At 46.9% G+C, this 27240-nt stretch overlaps 2 long non-coding RNA genes across 2 annotated transcripts; both read left to right on the forward strand.

The window, feature by feature from the left end:
- Positions 1–243: 243 nt before the first annotated feature.
- Positions 244–7479, forward strand: LOC115333987. The gene is made up of 3 exons (XR_003921002.1): positions 244–1786; positions 3070–3221; positions 7394–7479. It is a non-coding gene; the product is annotated as an uncharacterized LOC115333987 (long non-coding RNA).
- A 10369-nt stretch (positions 7480–17848) lies between these two features.
- LOC115333988 lies at positions 17849–27240 on the forward strand. Its single transcript, XR_003921003.1, has 3 exons — positions 17849–17931; positions 25752–25831; positions 27168–27240. It is a non-coding gene; the product is annotated as an uncharacterized LOC115333988 (long non-coding RNA).

Raw genomic sequence — 27240 nt, forward strand, 5'->3', positions numbered from 1 at the left:
TAGATGATTGTCTTTTCCAATTTACGTGTTTAAAAATGCAGGAGAACAGACTGAAAAAAAAAAAACAAGTTGCACACTGAAAAGTTGCAGGGTGATCTTTGCTTTGCAGCTTTGACTTGGGCCCTGGCTGCGTATCTTTAATCTTTCAGAAGTCTTTAATCAGAAGAAAATCTGGCTTATCCCTAAAGCCCAGGGACTGAGCCTGTGCAGTGCAAACAGAATCCTCTGGAGCCTCCAGGAGGAGATTGCACGGAGACAAGCAAACACGCTGCTGTAGCTGTACGAGACAAGCACGTCACTGCACAGCAACAACCAGGTACGCTGTCCAACGGGAGCCGCGTTTGGTGGCATTTAAGGCTCTGGATGCAGACGAAGAGAAATGATGCTCAAGGCATGAACAGGGAAGAAATGAAACTGTGACAGCTGTGAATGAATAAGCAGGCTGTGTATTTTAAAAGGGAAAATTGAAATGCCTGAGAAATGTCCACACTCACCTGGAGGGAAACTTGCCGGTTCTTGCAAGCCTGGATTTATTTAGGGGTGATGTTGAGGACTTGCAGGGGTTTCGTTTTTTTTAGAAATGGGGCAGTGTGGCTTGCTACCAGTTTGCTAAGAGATCATAGAAAACATGAGAAACCAGCGGGGCCTGTGCAGCTGCTCTGTTCCCTCTGATGCTGGCTGCACTGCTCCCATGATAAAAGCAAAGTCAACCCCGCCAGCGCTGCTTTTCAGTTTAAAGCTAAGTGTATCTACTTCAGACCTTGCTGGGACAAATTTTTTTGGCACGAACAAGGCTTTCCCCACCGTCTTAATGGAGAGCAGACTTGCTTTACAAATGTTTTCAGGCAGAGCTAGCCAGGGTAGATGGTGGATCCTGTCGGTTGGCCTCGGAGAAGTGCCTGCAGCTTCTGCTGCTGGGTTTCCCTTTCCTCCTCTCCCCCCCTTGTTGAATGTTCCTGGCAGTTTTTAGCTGTGATAAAAAGCTCAGAGGAAATGACAAGAGCTGGAAATAATCTTGCTTTCTGCTTAAAACACGGGAGAGGGAAAGGTACTTGGATTTTCACAACCTTCCCTCCTGTCGTCACACGCTCCTGGCTCCTCTACGGCAGGTGGGATGTGAGGGGCCACAGCAGCCTTTGCAGACAATATTTCTGGTCACTGGGTATGATGCCAAGTTGCAATCCAAAAAGAAACCTGAAAAACACTTATCTTTTACAAATTTGCATTTTGGGTTTTTTTTAATATTCCCTTAAAATGGCAGCCCTGGTTTAAATTTTGTGAACTGAGAAGTGGGGAGGAGGGGTCTGGTTTTTAATTTAGAAAATGTCAAAAACATGTTTGGACAATTTTAATTTACTTTTTCTACTCAGGCACAACCTGAGGCTTTTAATTGCTTTTTTAAATTGCCTCACTGTTCTGGAATAATACTTATTTCAACAAAAAATACAAAGTCAGTCTGGTGAGAGGGTCCAGCCTACAAACAGGCTTAGGCTCTTTAGCTGCCCAGTGCGATGCAGTGGGATGAGGCCCTGGAGCCAGCACCCAGCAGAAGCTACAGGCTGGGATGCGTTGCTCCTCCACAGTGCTCGGCCACAGCCTCAGCTCACCGGGGTGATGTGGGAGAACCGGGGAGACGCGGTCCGGGGCTGCAGGAGAGGAACGGCACGCGGGTGTCTGCACAAGTTTAGGTTGCCACAGAAGAGGTCCCAGCCCAAGACCCGTGGCTGGAGGAGAGGAGAGACCTGGACCCACCACCAGGACAACTTCGCAGACATTCTAAAGAGAGGTGAGACCACCTCAGAGCGTTTAGGTGGCCCATAGCTGCTGTTTCAGGAGAGGTTGGGGTAGTGTCTCGTCCTCCCCAACTCCCTCTGCTCCCTACCGCTGCCCTCTGTGCGATGGGATGGTGTCTACGGGAGGCAGCTCTGCAGGGTTCATCCATGGGAGCTGCTGTCTGGGTCCGTGCCTGTGCACCTGGGCTCAGCACTTCCAACTGCTCAGCTCACCATCGGGGTTTTCCCGGCTACCAGGATCAACGGGGCTGGCGGCAGCAGCCACGTCTGCACCCCCTCCTGTGTCCCCACCTTCCCACCCTGCTTCCCTGCTCCTCCGTCCTGCGCTTCAAGAAAACACAGTCCAACGGCAAAGGTGTACAGGGATCCATCGATTTCCATGCTGCCCTTTGCAGTGCTGCTGTCTGGAAAGCTGGTGTGTAATTGAACAAGAGGCTGGCGCTTGTACTGGTGGGAAGCTTCACTGCACTGTTAATATCAGCAGGGAGCTTGGAACCAGCCGGAGGTGGAGGGAAAAGCACCAGATGGCTTAACTAACCCCCTGCCACCTTCCCCCAGCTCCCATCCCGCTGCGGCTAGGGGAAGGAGTGATTCCTCTTGGAAATGCTGGCGGGAGGAGTTGGGAAAACAGGCAGGTCTGAACACACTTGGGGTTTTTTTGCACACTGGATCTGCCAGGAGCAAAGGGATCGGGGTGTGTCTGTCCCAAGAGCTCCCAGGCTACGCAAGGATCAGTAGGAAGGGACAGAGGTGGTGGTCAGGAGGACCTTCACACCTAGGTGACCAGCGTGTGATGGGAGGAGGGCTGGTGGGACAGGACAAGGGCAGCTGGCTACTCAGCTATGGGGATGCAGAGACGGGAGAGCTTGGAAAGAAAGTGATGGGGCTGACTTAACAAGCATGGGAGGTTGTCCCAATCTTGCCCAACTATATGCCTTGGGGAGAAAGCTGTCCAGGACGCAGCTGGGCACATGGCCTACCATTTGGGATCAGACAAAGGCCAGATAATTGAGCCATGGTCCGGGGCATGCTGGGGGAGAGGTCTTCAACATGTGTCAGCTGGGGGATTCCCCAGTTCTCAGGTTTGGGGCACACCTTCAGGAGTTGAAGTAAAACACCACAAATGTCAAAGTAGCCTTCTTCCTTAGGAAGAGCTGTGAGGTTTTGGCAGGGGAGTGGGGGGGATTAGCAGCCCTCTTTTAAACTTTGTAGTTAGTAATATAAGCTTTCCATTGTTAGAATGAAACATACTATTTTGTATTGTTTTTTCATATAGATTTATTTGGCATCACATATGAATCCAGGTAAAGCTGTAGGATCATGGACATGCCCGTCTCTAGGAGCAACAGTTCCAACTGAAGTGGGCAACTCTCCCAGACCTTTATTTTGGGAGAAGAATATCCTAGATGTCCCTTTCCAGCTAAGAAGGTCAGTGTGGGACACTACTGAGGTTTTATGCCAGCCCATGGGTTTTCTGTGAAAATCAGAGGGATAGGGTCACCTTCATGGTGTCCACAGGCCCTGAACCATGACAGCACTGGCGTAACAGGCACATCAGACCGGGACAGAAAGCATTTGCACCAGTAGGGCGAGTGGAGGAGCGGGCTGGATATTAATTAGTGCAGAAGAAGATAATGAGCAATAAATGTTAGAAAATAATAGACTCCCTGTGGGTTTAAATTCAACTTCAATGCAAAAGGTTGAGGCTACATCATCACCCACCTGACCAGATGACTCTTAGCCATAATAGCCAGCAGGAAGATGGAGGAGCCAAGGGGGTGGAAACCAGCCCAATACTGGGGGGATACTCCCACAGAGAAATGGACAGATGTCTGGAGACAACACAGAAGAGAACTTCTTCTCAGGACAGCTAGGAGACGCAACACTAGTTTTAATCCTGAGCAGGCCACAGGGCTAATTTAAAATGTTATTGTTGAAGAGTCCCTCTATAAAAGTACTGCAACGTACTTCAACTCAGTAACATTGTAGGAATTTAAAAATAAAACTGAAGAAGTTCACTGTGACTTCATTTCAAAAAGGCTATCCACATAAAAGTAGAGAGGCTTGTTAGAAAGAAATTGAAAGCAGCCACCAAAAGGGTAAAATTTTTCCAGGGGACATAGACATCATTTAAAGGTCTTCTATTAGATGATGAGAGCAAATCTATACAATTATCAAAAGAGACTTTAAAAGGGCAAAAAATTAGCTGTTCTCATTAAAGAACCGACTAAAGGAGTCTGTCAGAGGTAAAAGAGTATCCTTCAAAAAGTAGAAGTCATGTTCAAATGAGGAAAATAAAGAGCATGAGATGACAAATTAAGTGTAAAACTATGACAAAGGAGATGAACCTTTTTTTTGATGAGCAGCTTCCTAAGGTGTAAAAATCTAACAAGAGACCCTTTTTCTCAAACCCCTCACCAGCTGTGGAGCCCCCCGGGGCTCTTCCCACCATGGAGGACCCATCCCAAAATCAGCTGTCATTGCAAGAGGTTTGGGAGCAAACTGGGGAAATTAAGAGTATCAAAAGGAGCAGATGGCATTCACCCCAGAGCCCAAAGGTTGTCTCATATGAAACAGCCATTTAGCAGTGGTGCACAAGGGACTGTCTAAAATAACCGTGGTACCAAAGGAGCTGAAGGTGGCAACTGCAATGGTATTTAAAACGGCTGCACCAACAACCCAGAGGGTTGCCCAGCAGATCTCTGTGCTGGGCAAACAGTCAGAAGAATATAACAAAGGTGTCAGTAGGCACAAGAATAAATATGAAATAGTGCAGAAGAGTTGGTGCAGGTTTTGCAGAAGGAAGTCCTGCACTGCGAGCCCTTGGAGAGCCGGTGAGCTTGCAGAGCAGGAGGTACATTCAGCAAAAGCTTTGAAAAATTGTCTTCATCAGATGTTCTTAAAGAAATTAAACCACTGTAGTGTAAAAGAGAAAGCCCTCTTCTGTCTAATAACTGCAAAGCATATGAAACACAAATTAGGAATAAATTAGCAGATTTTGCAGTGGAATAAAAGTGCCAAGAGAGGCACCCAGGGACCTGTGGTGGAGTGTCATCTCCAGATCAGGAGATGACTTGGAGAAGGAAAGGAAAACAGTTAGGGGATGAAGTTGCTGGCAATCTTTCAATATTCAGAGTTGATGGTGAAAAGCTATGGCAGGATCTCTCAACACTGAGCAACTGGACAGTAAAACAACAGTGAAATTTAATAGCAAGATGTACAAAATCATGTGTACAGGTGAAACAGTCCATTTGTACTTGAACCGGTCATAAGCCTTAAATGAGCTATTACTCAGGAAAGATAACTTTTTCCTTGCATGCCCATGTTGCAGGTAGTGTTACGAAAACATCGCCTCAGTGATCTGTGATAGCCTAAAAAGTAAATTGAGTGTGGAAATTTTTAGGGGAAAAGTGTTAAACAAAACAGAAGAGATCAATTTGTCATTGTGCAGATCAATAATTCACCTGCTACTTAAATACTGTTTGCAAATCTGTTACCTCTGGTGGAGGAAAAAAATAAAAAAGACAGAAAAAAATCTAGAAACTTGAAAAGGCACAGAGAGAGGTGGAAAAGATAAGGGTTGGGGAACGGTTCTCCGGGTGGAGAGATTACACGGACTGAGACTCTTTATCCTGGAAGAAGTGTGAGTGATGGGCTGTGTGGTGAGGAGCGGCACAGGAGAGATTATTCACAGTCCCCCACAGCACAAAAACTAGGGGTATCAAACTACGGATCAGGACATTTGAAACAGGCAAGAAGAAAAATGCTTTCTTCATATCCTGCGTAACTAAACTTCTTCCCCCCAGGGTGTTGTTGTCAGGTTTGCATGGGCTGCAGGATAACGGAACAACTTAAGGGAGAGCATCTGCTGGGAGATACAGCAAGACGGTTTGGGCCCCATTGGCCTTACAACACCTCCCCAGGGGGATGGTTTCCTTTTCTTAATTTTATTTCTGATTTTTAAGCTTCACGTAGGAATCCATCAGGAAACTCCTGAAATGGGTGACCTGGGCCAAGTTTTAATTTGAGGTCAGAGGAGGATGAGGGTGTCTCCATGAACATGTTTCTGCATATCTAGTCCAGACTGGAAACTGGGAGTCTGCCTTTAATACAAGACATGGGATTTCAGGTTGAAACATAGGATCTTCCTTATTGTAGGGGATATCCAGCTGCTTTTGTAAGGGGATTCTCCACTGTACATCATGCTCACCTTCCATTATTGTAAGGAGAGAATCAAGATGATGGTTTAATTTCTTGAACAGCCTTTGAGGAAGATGATTTTTAAAAATTCATCTCATGTTCCAGGAAAGCTCCAGTCCTACAAGCAGACGAGCATCGATGTAACTTCACCCACAGAGGAAGGCGGCATCTCTGGGATGAGGGCCACGCGACAGCTTCCCATCTGATGCTTTGTGGAGTTGTGCTCAGTGCCAGCCGAAGGCTGGCAGGTCATCAAACACAGGCAGGAAAAAGAAAACAACAGGGTACAGCTTCAAAACACATTTCTAAAATGAAGCAGAACTCAAAGCACTTTTCCACTGCAGCACTGGGAAAAAAAAAAAAAATATTTTGCTTACAGACTGCAGTTCTGCCACGTTCAGGTTTAAACCATCGGCCATGGAGCAGCGGTGCATAACGGCGGCAGTGTAATTTTTCATTCTGCTGTCCTGAAAATAGTTAAACTATCGTTTGCTCAAGGTTAAACAACCCAACAAAAGTTCCTCTTGTGCTGAGTAGAAATAGGCAGATTTTCTGCATGAAAAGTGAAATACATAAAGTTTTGAATACTTCGCATTTGAATGGAAATTCTTGCATGGCCCAAGCCCCACTGATGATGTGCTTGTAATGGGGAATCAGCGCCGGCAGGGCTGGGGAGCGTGCACCTGGTGCAGCGGCTGCCTGCCTGCGCCCAAATGAGAAAATAATTTATTTTCTCAATCGAAATGTATTTCATGAAAAGCCATTACTCTAAAATCAATGTAAACAAATCAAATGGCAGATGAGAGCAGCCCTCCAGCACAGGGAGCAGCCTCGGTGCATGCTGCAGTCGGTGATGGCAAAGACGGGCTGGTGGCACGGCAGAGCAGATATGGACTGTGGCAGCCGGGCTTACACAACACCAGGGCAAAGTTTCTGGTGTGTCCTTCTGGTCCGTGGGACATTAAGAAATGCACACTCTAATTTTGCCCCCCTGTTCTCCTCCACACCCCACAGCATTTCAGCCATGGTCTGCTGCGTGGGATGCTCTGGGCAGGGAGATGTTCTGCATCCACCTCTGCAGGGTCACATATATTCAGATTTATTAATTTATAACCACTGTAGATCATGAGCTAGGAAACTAAGGTGCTTTTTGGTGCTGAGATCAGGCCAGGGTGCACAGCAGCTCCTGCTGATGGGTTCTGCATCTGCAAGAGAGGCCCCGGGGATTAACCATTCCATTCAGATGCAGTAACTAGGCAGAAGTCCTCAGCAAAATCTGCTGGCCAATTCTCACACACACAGCACTTTTTTATAGCTCTCTTCACTGATTCCTTAGAAAACAGAAATTTCTCAAATTCTCAGAGAAATAAATGCCTTTTGTTTCGGTTCCTTCTTGACAGGCATATTTATGATGATCACAAAGAAAAGATCACAACAAATCCTGGCAAAAAAGAGGAAACAAGAAGAGCAAGCCAAGCGACAGATAGTAAGTAACAAATCAGGAAAGGGAGGAAGATAATGGTTGTGACTAAAAATCAGATGCTATGAAATAAAAAACAATGGATATGAGAAGTAAAAGTATCCATAAAAAAAAAAAATCTATATCCAAATGTGTTATGGACAACAAGAAAGCATTTTAAATTATCTGGAACAAAAGGAATTCTAGCAAAATTATGATGTTATAGATCCATTTTTTGATAGGTGCCGTAATGCTGTCAATAATAATGCAGACAATGCAGAAGAGCCCAAAAATCTGCTCTGTGAAATGATGAAGACGACATATTTCCAGCTCTCGGTCCCCATCATTTTCTATTCCAATTGCAACTGCGTAGCAGCTAGCAAATTGTTAACAGTTTAAAAAATGTTAAGCTGCAACTTTAATTAACTGAAATAATTATTAATTTTTAAAAGCTTTCAATTAATTTTTAAACTAGTTTTCATCTGCAGGATCAGCCAACTTGTTTCTAAATTTGTGGAGATAATCACTAAATATTTTACAAGAATGACAGAATAAAGCTGGTGTTGTGGTGGTATTGAGGAGAGAGTGAAAAATGGGGCTATGCCACATCATCAACCCACGCGACACCAGCTCAGGTGTGCCACTGTCCCCCTCAGGCTTCTCCCCTCCCGCCGTACATCCCTACTCCCCTATATGCTTAGGCTGGGTCTACGCCATAAACTACCCTCCTCTGTTTTCCCCTCAGCATCAAACATTCAATATTTTTTTTATAAGCTGGGAAAAAAAATGTGTTTCTAAAAGCATCTTGTGAGCCTGGGGTTTGCCTTTGACACAGAAGTTTATTGGCCTTGTTATTCTGAAAAAAGGTTTGAGACATTTTAATTTGTTGGATCACAGCAGGTAGAAGGTGATGTGGAAGGTTCAATTCATGATTTGTGAGATTAAGGATTATTTTGGATATTCAGGGGTTTGCTCTCAGCTAAATCACCACAACTCAAGCAGAATATCAGCAAAATAGTTGCAGGGTCACTGTGACCCTAATTTTATTAGAAATCTTGAAGCAATACAAGTGAACTGATGTTTAACCAGGGAAATGTTGTATTCCGCTTCTACTGTGAAACATGAGCAAACAAAAGCAAAAAATGGGTGATTTGGGTTCCAAAAGAACATCTTTAAGAAATAACTCCCTTGAGCTTGTCCTTCGTTCTAGCACACCACTTCTCTCTTTTGGCCAGGCTGGGGAGGCTTTGCTATAGAAAAGGGATGATAACTTGCTGGCAGGACTTCGCTTTGTTAGAACGGTTATTTGGGTGGGAAGGAGTGTTTTGCTGCTGCTGCTTTGTTTCTGCCCGAGCAAGCCCAGACCTTCCCGTGACAACTTCCAATGTGACTAGTTGGAGTCAAACTACCATAAGTAGCACATGTTATTTAAGCTTTGTCTAATCTCAGCCTAACTGAGCAGTGAACTGGCCTGGAAGGCCCCCTGTGCTGCTACAGAAGGAATTAACACCCGCTGGGGTATGCTGGCATCCATGCCCTGGAACCCGTGGCTTTCAGCATTGCCAGCTGTCCTGTATTTCAGCAGGGCTTTGCACAGCGGTGTCCTGGCTCGTAGCACTGAGCAATGGTGGGAATAGCTGGAGGGACATCAAACATCGCCCAGGGCAAAGCCACCGCTGCGCGAGGGCATCACGGGGAGCTTTAAGCCAGGAGCACAGTGTGTTCCTTTCCAGCTGCCCACAGGAATTGCGTGGGATTCGGTATTTCAGGTTATACAGAGTCAGCAGGCTCTTGGCTACATCTGCACTGAGGTTATAGGTGAGCCCGAGCCCATGCCCAGCTGCAAGTTCATCCTGGGTGAGTGACGGAGAGATCGGAGCAGAGATGCAGGTGCTGAAGTCAAAGCTTTGGCACATGCTGCTGGGCTAGAAGACCTGCTCAAAGGGCAAATGAGATGGTAACATCCATGCATTGATCTCAAGTGGCCACCAGCACCGTTATCAGGTCCCCGGTGTGATAAGGGCACCTTTAAATCAAAGCAGAGGATGCTCCTCAAAGAAAAATGCAGCAACAAAAGCATTAGCTGGAAAGTTTCTCTAGGTTTTAGCATCTTCCTTCTGGTCCCTCTCACTTAATATTGAAGACGTTCACCATCTTTTGGCAATTCAGTGCTTTCCAAGGCAGTCCAGGCACATGACATCATTCATTTTGATGCAGTACAAACATTAGAAACTTTTTTTTCTTTCTTTGCCATAATGGTCTTCATTTTTAGATAGAGTTTGCTAAGTTGAAATATCTTTCATAGCAGGCAAATGCGTTTTCCTGCGCTGAAGCCAGGAGAGGATGTACTTTATCACCTGCAGACTGGGCTGAAGCGCCAAACTCGAACTGCGGCTGCACCGTCTGCTCGCCCCTGTGCGTAGGCAGGGCTGTCAAGTCCCCAGCGGCTGGAGGGGATGGATTAGTGACCAGGGACTGCTGCTCAAGCCTGGCTGGGGAGTCGTTGAGATGGGCGTTTGATAAGGAACTGCACAGCACTGATGGTCTTCATCTCGTTCATCTCGTCCTCAAGGAGCGTATGGGCTGGGACAGGCGCTGATTAAGTTGGTCTATCAGGATGATCTCCGGCGTCTGTAAGAACCGTTGTTCATTTTTGCAGCTTCTCCTTGTGACCTATGGCACGCACAAAGCTCTGAAGGCAGAGGTGCATTTAGTGGTGCAGAGGTGGTTCACAGACCTTTGTGCGAGGCCCTGTTCCTCAGCCGCCTGTAGCGCAGGGTGTCACATCCCAGTGCTTTTCCAGCAGGCACAGGCAAGGCTGCGTCCAGTGTCCCACCAAGTATCGAGCATCCCGCTTCCCTGGCCCCAAAAGTTGCCCCTGGAGGGAGATGTGCATGAAATCTTCCCCAAGCTAAAGCCCTATTTCAAACCCTACTCCACTGGTATTTGAAAATAGGTGGACTGAATGGAGCTCTCATCTTCCCACTTCCTGAAGCCCAGGAAAACAGCTCAGAAAACATCAGCTTCTCAATTTCCAGCCTGGCCAAGCTTGTAGAGAAAGCCAGAAAACCATAAAAATAAGTTTTCTAGCCCCTGCAGCAATGGCTGTTATTCACCATCACCAGTGCATATCTCAGCCCGATCACACACCCTGGAGACAGGCAAGGCAATGCCACTCGGATCGCACTCGATGCCCGCCTACGTGCGTGGCACCACACTAGCACACAGGGACAGCAGAGCCGACAGCATATTCACACCTTGCACAGCATCAACGCTGCCAGACCAGGGTCAGCCCTGTGATGTTGTGGTCGTACCAGGGACGATGCTTTTCCCTGGCACTGCTTGGGCAGGGTAGATGCTCTCCAGCTGAGAAGGGTGAGCGGGGGGACAAAGGTGTTTCTGGTTGTCAGCAGAGCCCTTAAATTCCCACCAGCGGGGCAACACTTTAAAGTAAGTTGCAGAGGGTATGGAAGGACAGGCCCCCCTTGGACATGCTGAAATATTTATACTGTACTTGCAAGGACCTGGCCTGGCTTGTACACCTGTTTGCTTAACTGATGACGGCTTGATAGCTGCAGCGGGGAGCTTGTTAATTGAATTCCAAAGGGACTAATTATGGCAGGAATAAGAGAGCTCTCTGTCATCTCACAGGTTTTTCCACGCATCTGGATTTGCGAGGGCTGCAGGAGCTGGGACTTCTTTGCAAAAGGCAGCTGGAGGAACCATGCTGCCCCAGCCCGTGGTGTTGCTGCCCTCCTGCTGGGCACAGAGAGGGGTGATGCCAGGTTTTGGGGAGATGCCATCAGCTGTTTCCCTTCTTCGCGCACTGGAGAGGTTCTCAGCTCACTGGGGACAGTGGGGTGCTAAGGTAAGCGGGAGGAGGTGGGTGCAGCACATGCACCCCTCCAGTTCTGGGGCATTTCAAGTCCTGCTACGTGTCTGCTGTGGTGCTCTTGGGTGGCTCCTGGCCAGCTCCTTCCAGCTCTTCAGCTAAAACCGGCACAGAAAAAGCAAGCAAGGACCTCTGTAGTCCCCCATGCCCAGGAGAAAGGGCATCTCTGGACAGGGGGGATTACAGGCTCCCTTTGCGACAGCACCCTTCGGCACGCCGGCTGCTGTATTGCCGAGCAGCCACACCGGGGCAGGGCTTGAGGAGGCTGCGTGGCGCTGGATGCGTGCGAGGGCCCCCAGAGTGAGACCCCCGGGCTGAGCATCACGGTGGCTGTCATCTGTGGGAGGGCAGGCTGCGAGGGTCCAGCCATACGCACAGGGGTTTTTATCCTTCCCGTGACTCGCAGGCTGGATGTGGACACAAGGAGCCCGAGGGCTGCAAAAACCCGTCCCTCTGAATCACTCGGTGCACGGGGTGCTGAGAGCGTTTCCCTTGGCTGTGAGCCCCAGCGCTGCTGCTTTCCCAGCCCCTGTCCTTGCACTGCATCCTGCAACCCACCCAGCCCGGCCGTGGCAGCAGCTGGGAGCCGAACACCAGGGAGGCGACGAGAATTTCCTGGGTTTAAAAATACGTATTTTTATATGTGCATATATATGAACACAATCCTTCCTCCTGCTTTCAGAAGGCAATGTTAACTCCAGCTGTGCCGGTGATGCAGTTCACAGCACAGACCTGCAGACATAGACGTGTGCTGCCAGAGAAGCAGTGAAGGGGGTGGCTGCGGAAAAACGTGTGCTGTGCTGCTACACCCTAAACCAACTCCTGGCCCTGCCTATTTGGCATCTTTACTGGCTGACATACCATGCAGAAAAAGATTCTTGGTCATCAAATGGTTTTATTGCAGGCAGGAGGTCAAATCACAGCAGGGACATGCATTTTCACCTGGCACTGGTTATATGTTTTAGGGATATCGTGGCAGTTTGGGGATGCCTGGGGGCAGGTGCCCTGCATACTGTTGCCCAGTGCTGCTGCTGCTACAAGGGTGCAAAGGGATTTTTTTTCCACAGGGCAAGGAGAAAACTGGTCCTCCCATATAGCTGGAATAAAATTTGGGGTACCCTATGCACAAAGGATGGGCTGTGCATTAATTTCTCCTCCTTCCACCAAAGGCACTAATGGCATTGCTAGCCATCAGGGATGAGAAGGGCTGTGCTGAGCTGTGGTTTGCAGTGGTGGGAGCAGGACCCACATCTCTGGCAGCCTTGGCCGTGACCCCAGACATGTCTGCCTGGGGTCAGCATCACCGTATGCTTCTCTCCTGGCAGAGCGTATGGCTCCCCGTACGCTACTACTACCATGTCCAACCTCATATGGTGTCCCCATTCCTCTTAAGCAGCAGGTTACAAATGTCTAAATGCCTTGAAAACTGAGTTACTGAAAGGTTTGTAAGGGACATGGCAGCGGTGATTGTTGTAGACTATTGGTTCCCCTGCCTTCAAATTTTTGGGAAAAGAAAAGTGCACAATACAGCCCAAACTGCCTCCAACTGTGCTTCCCGTTTGCGTGACCATGCTGGTTTTTGAAGTACCCAAATGAGGGAGATCTTGGGTTCTGGAACTGCAGCTTCTGCAGTGGCTCTGGATAAAGCTCATGGCAAGACGAACTGTCCCCAGAGGCTCAGATTTTGGCAGAAAGAGTCCAGTGTAACCTACAGCACCCCACAGATCATGGGTTTGGGGTGCAAGTGTGTCCAGGGAGAAGCTACCTGTCTGTAATTGCTGGCAGCAGCCTGTTTTGTCCTGGGGTAGAGGCAGAAAGAGCTTTATAGACCCATAGCCAGGAGCTGCAGCTGGGTCTTCCACCTTGGCGATTTCAGGACACTCGAGGAGAATAATAGGGACATATCTTAGAAATGTAGGAAACACCTTGCTGGGAAAAAAGAAAGGCAAAGGGTGAATTTACTGTAGCCAAAGTTTAACAGCAAAGGGACCAAAGTTAGAGACAGCTAAAGAGAAATAAATTAAATAAATTTTTTAATGGATTTGCCTGTGCTTCAGACTGGTTCCAAAATGCTGGAGTGATCCAGGTAACAAGGTAGTAAGTTGTTGAGGTATTTATACTGCTTCTGGACAGGACTTATGGTCTGGGGTATTCATTTGATTGGGAGGGGGTGTGTAATGCAGATAACCTTCCATTTCTTTCCTTGTGGTTATAATCAAACTCAGATTGTTTTGGGGTCTTTTCCTCAAAGGGTTCCCATTATTTCTAACTCAGGGTTTGTTTCCTGGAAGTATCTGCCCCACTTCAAAGGAAAGAAAGGGGATTTTTCTGGGGGCCAGCAAGGCTGCATGGGTGTGTGATTACCCAGGGAGTGGCTGGGGGGGTTGAAGGATTGAAAATAAACCTGAGAGAAAGGACCTTCCTGCCAGGGGAGAATATTTCTATTCTGTCTCATTCTGTATTTTCTGTAATTGAAGAGGTTCAGGTGCTCTAATAAAACCCAGCTCTTGGGTTTTGTGTTTTCCCTTGGGGAAAAGACGCAGGCAGGCTCTCCTAGAGCCCAGCTCAGGGACCTCGCAGGGGTTTGCTGGCTTGTTACCAATAATAGAAATGATGGTAATGAAACATCTCCGGGAGCTTCAGGTTTCGTTTCTCCTTCAGCCCTCATGTCTCAAAGGTAAACTATTACATTGCCAATATTGAGTGCAGGGTTGTTTGAAAGTATTAAGGCTCCAGTTCAGCAGAGGTCATGTTTTATTTGATTTTGGCCAATTGGCAGTTCCCTGTGTTTGCATCTGCTCCTGGAAGTAAATGTCGTCTTGGGTTCGGTGCCAATGCCAGCAGCAGCCGAATGCTTCCCGGGCGCTTGGGTGTATGGGGGGGGTGATCTTTACCACCACTCTGTCCCAAGGCTGGCAAACAGAAAATCCTGAGCCCCCACCTCTGAGGTCTGACATCGAGCCTTTTCCAGCATCTCTGGCTTCCAGGCTGAAGAACCTGGATCCAAGCCTCAGATGGAGCAAAATTATTTGAACTGAGCAGGAAAAACCCATTTTGTGCGCAGACCTCTCAGCTCGCAGCAGCAATCTGTCCTGCCGCTGCCTTCCATGGTACCTGGCTGATCTGTGCACCTACAGTGGCCAAAGCTCCCAGGCACCTGGAGGAGGGATCGGGGTTAGGAGTTCTCAGCACTGGTGTGCGGATGCCTTCCAGCACCCGCTATGGTCTTGCACGTGCACGGCACGTGTCTCCTGCCTCGGGAAATGCCAGACTTGTTCCAAAACAACTGTCCGTGGGCAGTAAGTCCAACTTGAGCATGCTGAACACAACAGGTTTTGGGTCCTGGCAGTGATTTCAGTTCTCTGAAAGACATGAAAACCCTACAAGACCTTCTTTCTGTGTCCTTAAGAGTGATAGCAGAGCTGAAAAATATTGATCAGAAGCTAAGAACAGAAGCGTTTCTGCATCTTCATCTGAAGAGTTAGGTTTCCAAGCTTTGGTTTTCAGATTAAAAAAAAAAAAAGTATCTGGGGGGAGGCAGTCATATTTCATAACCACTTCAGTATTGTCCAAAACATGACAGCAAGCCTCTATTTAAAATTATGGACACAGACCTCTCTGGAGCAGCCCTGCCATGCTCCCTTTTCACAGGACTGCCAATGTAACTGCGAACCCAAACACCTGGACTGGGAAACTGCCTCTCCATCTCCATTAAGGCTCCTTTCACGACACAGATTATTGTCAGACGCTGTTTGCATCTCTTGCTTTCTGACCGATGATTGTTGCTTTCAGCTTGCTCTTATCCCATTTATTATATAGGTTGTTTTATTTGTTTTTATTGCTTCTTTCACCTTTCATCTAATCAAGGTGCATTTTTTTTTGTTGCTTTTTTAATCAGGGTGGCTTTTTTGAACACATTTAGGGCATCTTTTAAAATGGTCTTCAACAACTCTAAATTAATCACTCCAATTATTCTGGTAATTTTCCTCCCAGTTCCTAAACGTTTTTGGTGGGGCCCTTCTTTGGCCACAGTGTGTACCTGTATCAGCGCCCAGCCATGGACTGTATTTGGGCAAAGCAACAAAAGCGGGACATGGCAGATAACTGTTAATAAGGAGTTTTGTTTGGTGATCAGTTCACCCTAATCCATTAGAAAAGGGCTAAGACAGCAATATTCTGAAGGTAATGAGTACTTTGAGTTGGAAAATAATCAGGGTATGTTTCTGAAGCTTCGAGGATGTGTGATTAGGAGCCACCCAAGACACCCCAGGAGCTGTGCCTGGAGCCATGACAGTGCCGGGGTGTGCTTATCTCCCTCTGGGTACAGTGAAACCAGAGTCAGTCAATCTCCAGCGCTCCCTTTAGGGTACAGTATGCGGACAAGGAGGAAAATTCTTCTCCTTTTGAAGAGGTCGCTCAAAAATCCCCAGTCCCCAGGCGCAGGCTGAGGAGCAGCAAGTTACCATGCGTCGGGTGTTTTATGAGAGATGCTGGGGGCTGGCTCCTGCCTCCTGGCACTTTCTTAGAGAGAAAATAAATCTCGAATTACCTTGTTTTCATTTCCAATAAAACTGCATGTTGGCAGTTGCCTTGGAGCTAATAATCTGACACGGTGCTGTGCGTCTGTGAATGTTTGTAGCATGGGTGTGCTGGTTCTGTGTTTGAGACTGACAGTGCAGCACTATATTGTTGTTTTCCTACCACTATATTGTGTTCCCAGCGCATCATAATAAAAAGAAACACAAAGGTAGGTGATTTATCATAATACAAAAATAAAAGGCATATTAATGTAAATTATGCACATCATTAACCCCAACTGTTGCTCTAAAATGGACACAAATTCTGTAAGAAAATCATCTTTAGGTTGAGCCATGACAATTTTCTCTGAAGGGCTTCCCTAGAGGTGCTGGAAGCACCATGTATCCCCTTCTCTTGAGGTCTGGAGAGCTGCCTTGGAGTCCTCTTAATGCACTAACAGCAGTATAAGGTGCCTGTTCCTCCTCAGGGGCTGCACTGCATTACCCACGCAGTACCCCCAGGCACGCTCCTGCTCCACCAGCAAATCAAGAGCAGGTCAGGCAGCACAGACAGGATTCATCGGGCTACGGTGGACGTGGACCTGTCACCGTCCGCTCCTCCTCTGTTCAAGGCAGATGAAATCAATGGCGCAACTCATCTCATCCTGCAGTAGATGTCAGATGAGGGTAGGTGAACTACACACCACCCCAAAGTGCTATGTGTCCCCTCTGGCTGTGTAGGAAGCCAAAAATAGCCAGTTCGGATGTCTGACTTTGATATCGAATGCTGCCAGAGGTGAATCCTGTGCCATGCTGCTGTGTTTTCAAGAAATGTGGAGGGGGGCTGGAAATTGGTCTTGAATGCCTCCTCCTTTCCAATTTCTCCCTTTCCTTTCTGCTCACTCTTTACCCTCTTCAAAGAGAGACGAGTCAGTTTAAACTCTTTCATCAGATCACCCTCATCAAAGGCAAGGGGGCTGCAGCCTGAATGGCATTTCCCAGCCCCCTCCCATCACCCAGATTCCTAAAGCTGGTTTAAAGTGACTTAAAACCTTCCTGTGTAGAATTTTCCCTTGCAAAAATTAGACCTCATGAAAATAAATAATTCCCAGAGGAAATTTCAATTTGATTACAAATATTGACTTGCTTGAGGGAAGTTTTTTTTAAAGAAAAATCCATTTGGAATCAACATTTTCAAATTAAACATGTATGTTCGCTCTGTTATAGTACTTAACTTGGAAAAATACCAATTTTGTTTCCAGTGGTTGGGGATTTTAGGAGTTTCTTCCATCCATATTTTTCTGCAAGAGCCGAACAAAAGAGATGCCTTAAAATTGGGCAAAGCAGGGAAAAGATTTGTTTTAATTTTAAAGGATTAAAAAAATGTAATATGAAATGCTGTAAATCATTTTCATGCTTCTAAAAAAAACCATAAAAATGCATAAATATGGGTATTAAAGCTGTAGCCCCAGGAGATGCCTGAGCTACAGAAGCACCGGGCCGAGCAGACGTGGTGGGTGCTGTACCTCTGGCATCGCTGGGATGGTCTCCATCACCCTACTGCTCCCGTTTCCAGCAGGTCTGGAGTGATTTTGCACAGCTGTGGCAGCCAGCAGATATGGGAGATGAACAGACCGGTGGGAAAAACTTGGTGGTCCACTAGCTTAGCGGTGGCATCAAGCTTTGCATGGGCTCCCTGTCATTTCTGGCTGAACCCATGAGCATGGGGACTCTCAGCATCCAGTCTGCTAAAGGCATCCAGGCCAGTAGATGCTTGTATGGGTCACTGAATTCAGTTTAGGGCTTCACACCCCACCAAAGTTGTACTTCAGGCACCCCTCTGCCCTTCTGGGGTTTGGCCCTGCTGGACAAAGCAAAACCCAACTGCTTAGGATGCGTATTTTTGTTTTTTTCCCCCCAGATTCTCTCTTTCTCTGCTGAGAGTGATCCTTGTGCTCTCAGAAACACTGAAGTTGAGCTGAAACACTTCAGAAACCTCATGCATTTCAGGACATGGGGTACTCAGGTGTGAATGTGTGCTGCTTTTGCCACTTTATGAATTAAAAAAAGGTAAGAAATCAACTTAGCTGCATCCAAGGTAGGAAGTTTACCACAGGAGAGGGGCAAATTGTTCTTCGTATGGGAAGATCCTGGAGAGATCTGTGTCCTGCTTGGTTTTGGAGGTGAAGGAGTGGGTAGGAGGAATAAGGAGCTGGAGGAACAGCAACCTTCTTCTGATGTAGACAAGGTTTCTTTGCACTGACACTTGTCCTGCGAGAGGTACTGACGGGGGCGAGCCTTCAGCCGAACATGCCTCTGCTAAAATAAAACAAACCCATTTATTTTAAAACTAGAAAACGATCGTCATAAGTGACCCTGCCTGGAGCTGAGGGCTCTCTTGAAGCCTGGATCAGGGGGCAGAGGGGTTCAGCTCTCCCCAGAGCGGGGACCACCCCAGGTCCCCAGCAGCACCAGCTGTTCAGGTCCCTGCTGAAGATGAGCAAGCTCTAGCAGAGATGCTGCTCGCTGGAGGCATCCAGGTATCAGCCAGAAATTACTCCAGACAGCGGAAATGCTTTTTAGGAGCACTTTATTAATAGACGCACATAACAAATCGCTGATAACAAATGCAAAAAGCCCTTGGACTAAAGGCCTGTTTGCCCAGGCAATATCCCCACTGAGCGCAGCAGCCATTAGTCACAGCGGGAGGCACAGGGAGCAGCTCTCCCTGGCAGGAGAGCCACGCTTTTACATCAAAGCAGGAAAATAAATGCCTGAACCGTTTACCATAGCAAAGGTGCAATTTCTGCACCTTCCCAGCCATACCCTAGCATGCACGTGGGCAGGTGCTGGGCTCCAGTAAGCGATGCTCGAGCCTGTCTTACGCCACACGTGGCACAGCGAAGCCTGGAAACCTGGCTGCAGTCCCCTGTGCCTGGTGTTCGTCTGGGGCGAGCGGTGCAGGCGTCCAGCGCTTGCTCCTTGATTCCTCAATACTTCTCTTAAATAGTTGTGTTTCAAATACACTGTGCTGTGCAGACATGATTAAGGTGTTTAGGACAACGGATGCTGCCGATGAGTATAACCTCTCTTAAGGTTAATTAATCATTTGTAAACCAACCTTCTTATGTATGCATTATTCATCAGTACTCCTGAACTAACGGGCCAGATAATTTTCAGCCAATGGGGTTTTTTTGTCAAAGTATTTAGTTATTCCAGCTGAGGGCAATTGCTGAAGTACAGGGAGAGCAATGCCCCTGGGTGCCACCTCCACGCGGGATGCTCATGCTTGCCCATCATTTAGACCACAGCCTGGGTTTAGGCTGGACCACAGCCCAACTGCTGCTTCTCTTCCCTACCTGCATATTCCTTCCTTGAAGCCTGACTGACCTTAAACTATCTTGAAGACTCCTCTCCAGGATCTTGACATTTAAAAGTGCAGTGACAGAAAATAACTTCTTCTAAAAATATGTGTAACTTATTTACCAGCGCAAGGAGAGGGAGAGAAGAATTCAAATGAAGGCATACATATACATCGCGCTGCTCGATTGTGACTTTTCGCTGATGCTGCCTGGTAGCACTGCTTGCTCCTCCAGCAAAGCTGCTCCTTGCGTTACGGTGGCATGTCCAAACCTGGGACTGGCTGAGCAGGAGCAGGTATAAGGAGAGAGGAGAGGGGATCCCCATGTCCCCTTGTGGGCTGCAGGGAGAGCACAGGGCAAGGCTCAGTCTTGGGGGACCCAAGGAGCTGATTTAATATCTCACAGCCACCAGAAGTGGAATGAGGAAAAGACAAGCCAGCATTTATTGAGAAAACACCCCATGGATCATCCTTTGTCATATTACGTAAATGAAGAAGAAAAAAAGAAAAGAGAAAAAAAGAAATCAAAGACTAAACACTGCACAAATCGGTGAGCTCAGTACTCGGGAAACTGCTTATATCTCCATGGGGAAAAGCCTCCTGCACCCCATGTCCTCCCGAGCGAGAGCAGACCCTGCCCAAACGGGGTCTTCACCCCCTTCCCCACCCAAAACCACAGCGTAGCTGTGGGGGATTCTCCTGAACGTGAGGCGTTCATGTATCTTTAATTATTGTTTCAGCCACATAAATCCATGCTGAATTAAAATTCATGATGGTTCTAGGGTACAAGTGCAAACAATTTGTTCGGTAAACTTTGCTCTAATTGGCATTCTGAAAATTTCCTGTTAATCAAGCCCCTTGGGCTCGGTTTACCAGTGTAGTTCTGCCTGCGAATGTCAGTGCTCGGAGGGTGCACGCATGTATGCCGATTTCAAGGGTCTTTATACGATATTAACTCATACACCTTGTCCTCACATTAATTTGCAAGTAATTTTTTAACAACCTTCTGTGGCCCTGTCTTTTATCTCGCTGCTTCATTACTCGAGGCAAGCAAGCGAGCGGAAGAGCATTTGTAAAACCCGAAACAAAATTGCACTCAGAAACGTCTAGGATCTGAGCGCAGAACGCCCCCGAGGGTGCCTGAAATTCCTCCTTGCAGGAGCCGCCTTTCCAGTGGCACTTGACTCCAAGTGGCCACGGGAGAAAGGAGAAGATATTCAGGCCAGCACGGAAAATGTCAGGCGTGCGAGCGGTGCCGCTGCATGGAGGCTCTGGCCAAATGCGCCCAGAAACGGGGCTACGGAGGTGGGTAACGCTTTGGTCCTCCTGAGCCGAGGACATGAACGTCACCTGAAGAGTCAAGGCAGGAGCAGAGCTGCTTTTTCATCCCATCCCCGTGTGCATGGAGAACATCAGAAATGACTCCAGGAGATGCCTGGGTCTGGGGGGTTCCTGCCGCAGAGCCCCGCTCCCCACATACCATCCAACACGGACCAGTTGGCCGATTCTGTATCTTTTTCCCCAAGCAACAACCTCTCCCCAGTGATGCCCAATCAGTCCCACCCGGGACCACTGCCGGAAGGATTTTAGGAGCTTTCAGTGATCCCTCCCTTCAGTTTTGCAGCCTTATCAGGCTAGTCCTTAACTTAACATCCCAAGAGATTTGGGAATAGGAGAAGCTATGTATAACCTGACTGTGTCTTCCCACCAGCACAGTAAGATGGAAGAATAGAAATAACAAAATAATGAGCATCTGACAGAGATCAGGGAAGCGGTGGAGAAGCTCTCTTGGATGGAAATACGCAGTAAGGAAACGTATGAGAACTGGCAGTTCCCAGAAGAGACCAAAGATGGTGCACAACAGCAAACTGCTCCCCTGTGAAAGCAGATAAGAAGCATAATTAGATGGCATTACAGCGGCAGCAGGGTCTGGAAGCTGGAAAGAAATCATATGGAAAGTCGAAACGGGCACGTGCCTGGGGGGAGAATAGAGGAATAATACAGGTTCACAGCATGAAAGCGGCTAAGTCTGCATGCACAAGGTTTCAGAGGCAACCAGCAACGGTCTGCAAATAAATTAGATGTAAAATGAGAACAGCAAGATGTGTGGGGATGTACGTGTCTGGGGAAGGAGAACGGACTGAGCGTTCAAAGCAGAAATTTGCCCCGTCTCCCTTGCTTCAGTCTTTATAAAAAGGTTAATTGTGAATGAAACTTAACGAAACAGGCTTTGAAGGGAACTGTGGAGAAGGCCAGCATAAGGAAAGAAGTTTAAATCCATTTGGATATGTCAAATGTACTCAAAATGAGAGGATCCGATGAAATGCACCCAAGAACATTGAACCTTTGGTGGTTATCTTCAAAATTTATGAAGGCCTAGAGGTCCCTGGAGATGAGGGAAGCACCTCTCTTTAAAGAGGATACTTTAAAAAAAAAGTTTAAAAAATTGAATAATCATCTTAATCTGAATTCCCTGAAAGAGGCTGGAAGAAAGTCTTAAATGAGCAACTTGTAAGATGTAAAATGATGAATAAAATCAAAGAACATGGGTTTGTCAAGAACCAGTCATGTCAACCCAGTTTAATTTCCTTCTTTGATAAGGCAACAGGCATACTTGACGATGGGGAAGCAGAAAACACGAGGGAGGCCTTTTGCATTTTCCCACTGGACAGCCTCAAACGAGCTGAGAAAACACCCTCTAAAAACAATCAGAGCTCAACTGGCAGAGTAACCGCTCCCGAAGAGGAGGGATCAAGGGAGAAGGAGGTTTCTCCAGCCTCCACTATGGCTCTAGAGGAGGGGCTGTCAACCTTCCTCTCCGTACAGCCGACGGGATGCCTTTCTCCAATTTGGCAGTCCACAGCTTTGGCCAAGGACGGCTCCTTGCCCAAGGACAACTGAGACTAAACCTTTGTTATGCTGATTTCTAGCATCTCGTGTTGGTTTATCCTTAATTTTCCCATGACATCAGCATCCCCATGCATGTTTAAGTAGAAACATTTTGATGCAGCATTATTCCATATTAACCTCGGATACTGGCATCAAGCCGAGAAGATGCTTTAGGTGGAGCTTCAGTCACTCCGCCCAGTTTGGAAATGGTGCAAATCTGTACAAGCAGCTTGCAAAGCCTGCATGTGAGTGTGGAGGCTTTGCTGCTCCACTCCTGGCCCTCAGGATGGACAGATGGACTGATGGATGGTGACCCCTGCAAGCCTCAATCAAGGGACTTTGTGAGCTGTAAGAACGGCTGCTGGAGGAATGCAGGAACAGAAGCTTTTGATACAGTTTCAAATAATGTGTAATTATCAGGTAGCTGAAAATTAGCCCATCTGTGCCTCGGGGAAAAGACAATGAGAAGTTATGTGTTACTAATGGCTGAAAAGCGCTGGCAACACTAAACAGGAAATTTTCAGTAAACTTTTTTTTTAAGGTAATGTAATTACACGCTGTAATCCCCAAATCTCCTGACTTTTTGGTGGGTTTTGATAAAGCTTATGAGGTCTTCATCCTCCTTTCTTTTTCCTCTCCTCATTGCAGCAGCACAGTCTTTGGCATTTTGAGCAGTGCCAGCCGTCTGGCTGGGCCACCTAAAGCAGCAGATGTGGGTAACATAAACTGCCTTTACAACAGAATAGCTAACGACATGTATCAGGTTTTTCTAAAGCAGATTGTAAATACCCACCGTGCCTTTGCCACAGCCTAGTTCTCTGAATGCAAAGCACCCGAGCTTGTAATACTATTTTGGATAAAATTTCTGTGCCGGTAGAGTTGGCCGGCCAGAGTCTGGGTCTCTGATCCAGGTCAATGCACACACAAGCATCAGCATGGTTCAGATTTAGGAACCCTTTTGTTTCCTCTGCTTTTGGTCCCCGCTGATCCAGCATGCAAAAAAAAAAAAAAAAAGCATGCTTTCTTTAAGTGCCTTGAGGATCCAGTGATAAGGTCTTTGGGGGTTGGTGAAGCAAAACTGGAATAGCATAAAACTCATGCAAACAGTCCAGACAGGGTAAATAGCTCATGATTTTTTTATTCATACTTTTGTCTGTGGAATAACTGGGAGCAAATTGCTTTTTCCTTTCCTAGTCCAAATTATTCAGAGAATTTTTCTGCTGATTTTTGCTATTCTCCCTTTTGAGAGCGTTTGCTCTCGAAGATGGCCTGCTTAGCTCTGAATGGAAAGCAAATGTTGCCTTCACCTTCAGTGAACTTTGAAGCAATTGATTTTTACCAGCATAAAAGAAGAGCTGAGAAGTGACAGCTCGTGGGCTTTGTGGAGGATGAATTTTGCCATTTCACGATTGTCTGTGCAGAAGGATGCAGGCATCCCAGAAGAAAGATGACAGATGCTCTTTCGACTCATCCCCATTCAGCCACCAGCTCTGTCCTCTTTCACACGTGGGGTCCCCAGACCGCCAGCTTCTCTGCAGCAACCGTGCAGACGCTTTAAGCAACCCGTAATAGGGAGGACTCCAAGGAAAATTATTCTTGCTAGCTTTTGTCTGGTAATCTGAGGTCAAGAAAACAAACTGCTTCCTCTCCGCTCTCTCCAGCGCTGTGGTGAGAAATGCAGCCAAGCTCCGGCACCGACAATAAAGGCAGAGTTGGCACAAACACAGGAGCTTCTTAAATGAGTTTGCCATTAGCCGGAAGGGCTGCAAATTGAAGCGAAGATAAGCCCCTTAGCATTTTCCTTCTTTAATCCAAGCCTCGTAAAAGCGGAGATGTGTTTCTATTCAGTGAGCTTTATACAGAGGCAGGTATTTCATTTACCCAAAAACCCCCTGGATCGGATAAATTATTAATGTTATTTATAATGGCAATTCTGCCATTCAGCAACTTCTTTTGGATCCCTACGCTTAATCTCGCTGCTTAGCATAAGATACACTCCAGTTAAAAGGCAAAATCACATTCCCTTACAAGGCCTGCAAAATAACAGAGTGCTGAGGTGCCTGAAAAAGGGTTGTAGTTTAAATTCCGCTATAAAGACTAATACATTTATCAGTGGCAAACATAAGCCCTGATTTCCACTTGCTTGTACCCTCCCTGCATGCTGGATGGGGCCTCACTCACACGCATCAAGAGCCATCAAAGCTACTCATCGAGACCGATGGAGATGCAAAACGCTAGTGCTTATACAGCCTCTGTAAGGCTGTTTTTGAGCCGTACGGTGAGACAGAAAGTAACCTTGTCCTCTCCTATAATGTGTCCTATAATGTGTCCTGCTCTGGGACACCCACGGCCATGACTTCAGCTTCTGCAGGCTGAGCCCTACACCCACCCCATGGATCAAGGGCAGAGACACCAGAAGAAATACCCAAGCATCTTACCGAGCAGAGACGTGGGGTTCCACAGCTGGGTGATGGAGTCGGGATGCTCGGCGTCCCAAAACATGTCCTCAGAGACCCTGGGAGAGCTGCCACCACGGTGGCATTGTGGATCTCGGCCCCAGCAAAACCAGCACGGCACGTAACCACGAGGAACAAGGGAATAAACATGAGAAGCTGGGAGTCCTGGAGCGTGGCCAACATCGCCATTTCAGTTGCAACAGTGGGACACGATGGACCAGTTCCCACAGCAGAGTGCCAGCGCTGCCGGGTAAAGCAGCACCCCTCCTGTCAGCAGGGTGGCAGTGGGTATTTGGGGGTTAAATGCCCACAATGAGGAAGAGGAGAGCCAGCATCTCCCCAAAAAGATGTGCCCAAGCCTCTAGGAGGGGAACAATGGCTCCTTGCTCCCACATCAGGACTACACGTGGAATTAACTAAAATGTATTCCCCCTTGCGGCCCCATGTACATCCCGGTAGTTGTCACAGCACAGTTGCACGCAGCCATAAGTCGTCCTCCAAATTTGAGGGCAACGTACATGTTGCATGCCAGGGAATAGCAGCGCATGGGAATTGCCAGGAGGTTTGGAAAATTTCTCATTAAATGTTTTCTCCACGCAATACGTATGTTCCCTGAAATCCTTTTTTCAGCATTTTCATCTCCAAAGGCTGCACGACAAACTGTTTAATTGAGCAGCCAGCGCTGGCTGATGTTTTGTTTCAGCACGATTTGAACCAAGGCAAAGTATTTTTGTTTGCTAAACTCGTTCAACCTTTTCACAGTAGGGTTACGACAGCAACGTGTATTTTTCATAGACAGCATCGCCCCTAGGGAAGAAGAACTCGGGAGGTTCAGGATCCGTTTTTTCTCCTGGGCTGGGTGCTGGGGACAAGCGGTGGCTCGTGGGTGGCAGCGTGGTTTGCCTTTGATCAGCCACGAGCAGGGAGGGCTCCTGCAGCTGCGCTTGAAGCTGGAGATGTCTAAGCTACGGGCACCACAGCGAAGCGCGCTTTTATGTCAAAACGACTTATAATAAGATTTTAAGTTTGTTCAGGGAGCTGGAATGAAATATTTAAACACAGCATCATAGTAGCATTTTATTCTCATGAAAATGCTGAAATGCCATTTGCAAATCAGAAATGTTTTAAAATTTGCTTTGAAATAGCAGTGTCTTTATGCAACTGTTTTGTCTTTTTCTTTCCAGGAAGAAACAAATGGGGGGAAAAAAGCTGAGATATTGGCCATTTCCTCACAAATGAGACGTCTGCTTTTCAGTCTGTTCTGGTGAGTGTTTGGAGCCATCATTCCCATTTGGAGCAGGGAGAATCAGCCTTGAGAGCAGCCTACGTTGTTGCATCCAGCATTCAAATGACATTATCTTTGTTTCTTACACTGACGATAAGACGTTTAGGTTGGAGAACTCCACTGGGCATTAGAGCTGCTCTGAAGGGTTTGCATGATTTGAAATAAATGTCATAAAAGAAATAGCAAGTTCTTGTATAAAAGCACAGCTGTCCTACTTTTTTTTTTATTGGGGCAGTTTTTACTTTCTTTAGGTACAGTTTATTCATTTGCAGTTCTTAATTTCCCTATGTATATATTACATATACAGCTTGCTTCAGTCCCTCCTCAAGACTTGGATAGTTTCTTCTCCAAATCCCTGCTGTTCCCAAGCAGTGCACGGCTCCAGGCAGGTAGCCCAGAGCCACCCAAGCTCTTTGGTGCTTGGGTCCGGGTGGCATTTGGGCCATGCTGAAATTCAGTCACTGTAAGTGACTGAATTCTGAGAAGTGAATTAAACTATTTTCAATGGGAAAAGCAGTTCTTTAGGCAGTTCTGGCCAAATTCGGCATTTGAGGTTCAAATCGCTATTACAAAGGGTTATCCTATAATAGTGACCAAAATATACTTGAATTCAGTATCTCAGCAGGATCAAAAAGCCCCAAATCCCTTAAGATGATGTCTGACTTTAAAAAAAGACCTTCTGATTTGTATACAGCTTGTTCATACTTTTTTTAATACAAAATTCAAAGAACTACAAGGATAAAATGTTGGCAAGCAGCATTAAAAAGTGCTTAAAAATAACATATGAAAGCATCAGAAGAAACGTATATCAGTTATCCAAAACACTAAGGATCCAAAATAGCCAATATGGTTGAAAAGAGGAGTAGAGCAGGCATAAGAAAAATCCTTCCAAACTGAAGGCAGACCTAAATGAAGAGTGTAGATAGAAGCATGTTTTGGCCAGTTAAACGCACAATGATAATGTCAGGTTAGTACAAGATTTTAAGGCACAAAAGGCAGCAGCCAGCATGTGTAGGACAGACCTAGGAACTTCCTAGTCCCCAAGCTCTAGGGGAAGCTATGGTGGTCTTAGGGGTTTCTCTTCAGATCAAGCTGACCATACAAAATCAACACTGAGGAAGCCAGCAGATTTCCAGCCTGCAAACATTGCTCTTCTAAATCCTCCCAGAGCTTTGATCCAAATGAGCCATTGTAAAGTCTCTCGCAAGTTGTAGATGCTCTGTGAAATAAGATAAAATCAGCCTCTTTTACCAATGCAGTAATCAGGAGCTCACATTGTCTCCAGCTGATCCCAATTTCCCTGTTATTTCACCAGCTCGCTGATGTTTCAGGCCCTGCTTTCTTGCTGATGAAGCTTTCACAGCCATTTCCAAGCACCCAAGCCTGCA

Source organism: Aquila chrysaetos, chromosome 22, assembly GCF_900496995.4.
Source record: "Aquila chrysaetos chrysaetos chromosome 22, bAquChr1.4, whole genome shotgun sequence".
Classification (NCBI taxonomy): Eukaryota; Metazoa; Chordata; class Aves; order Accipitriformes; family Accipitridae; genus Aquila; species Aquila chrysaetos.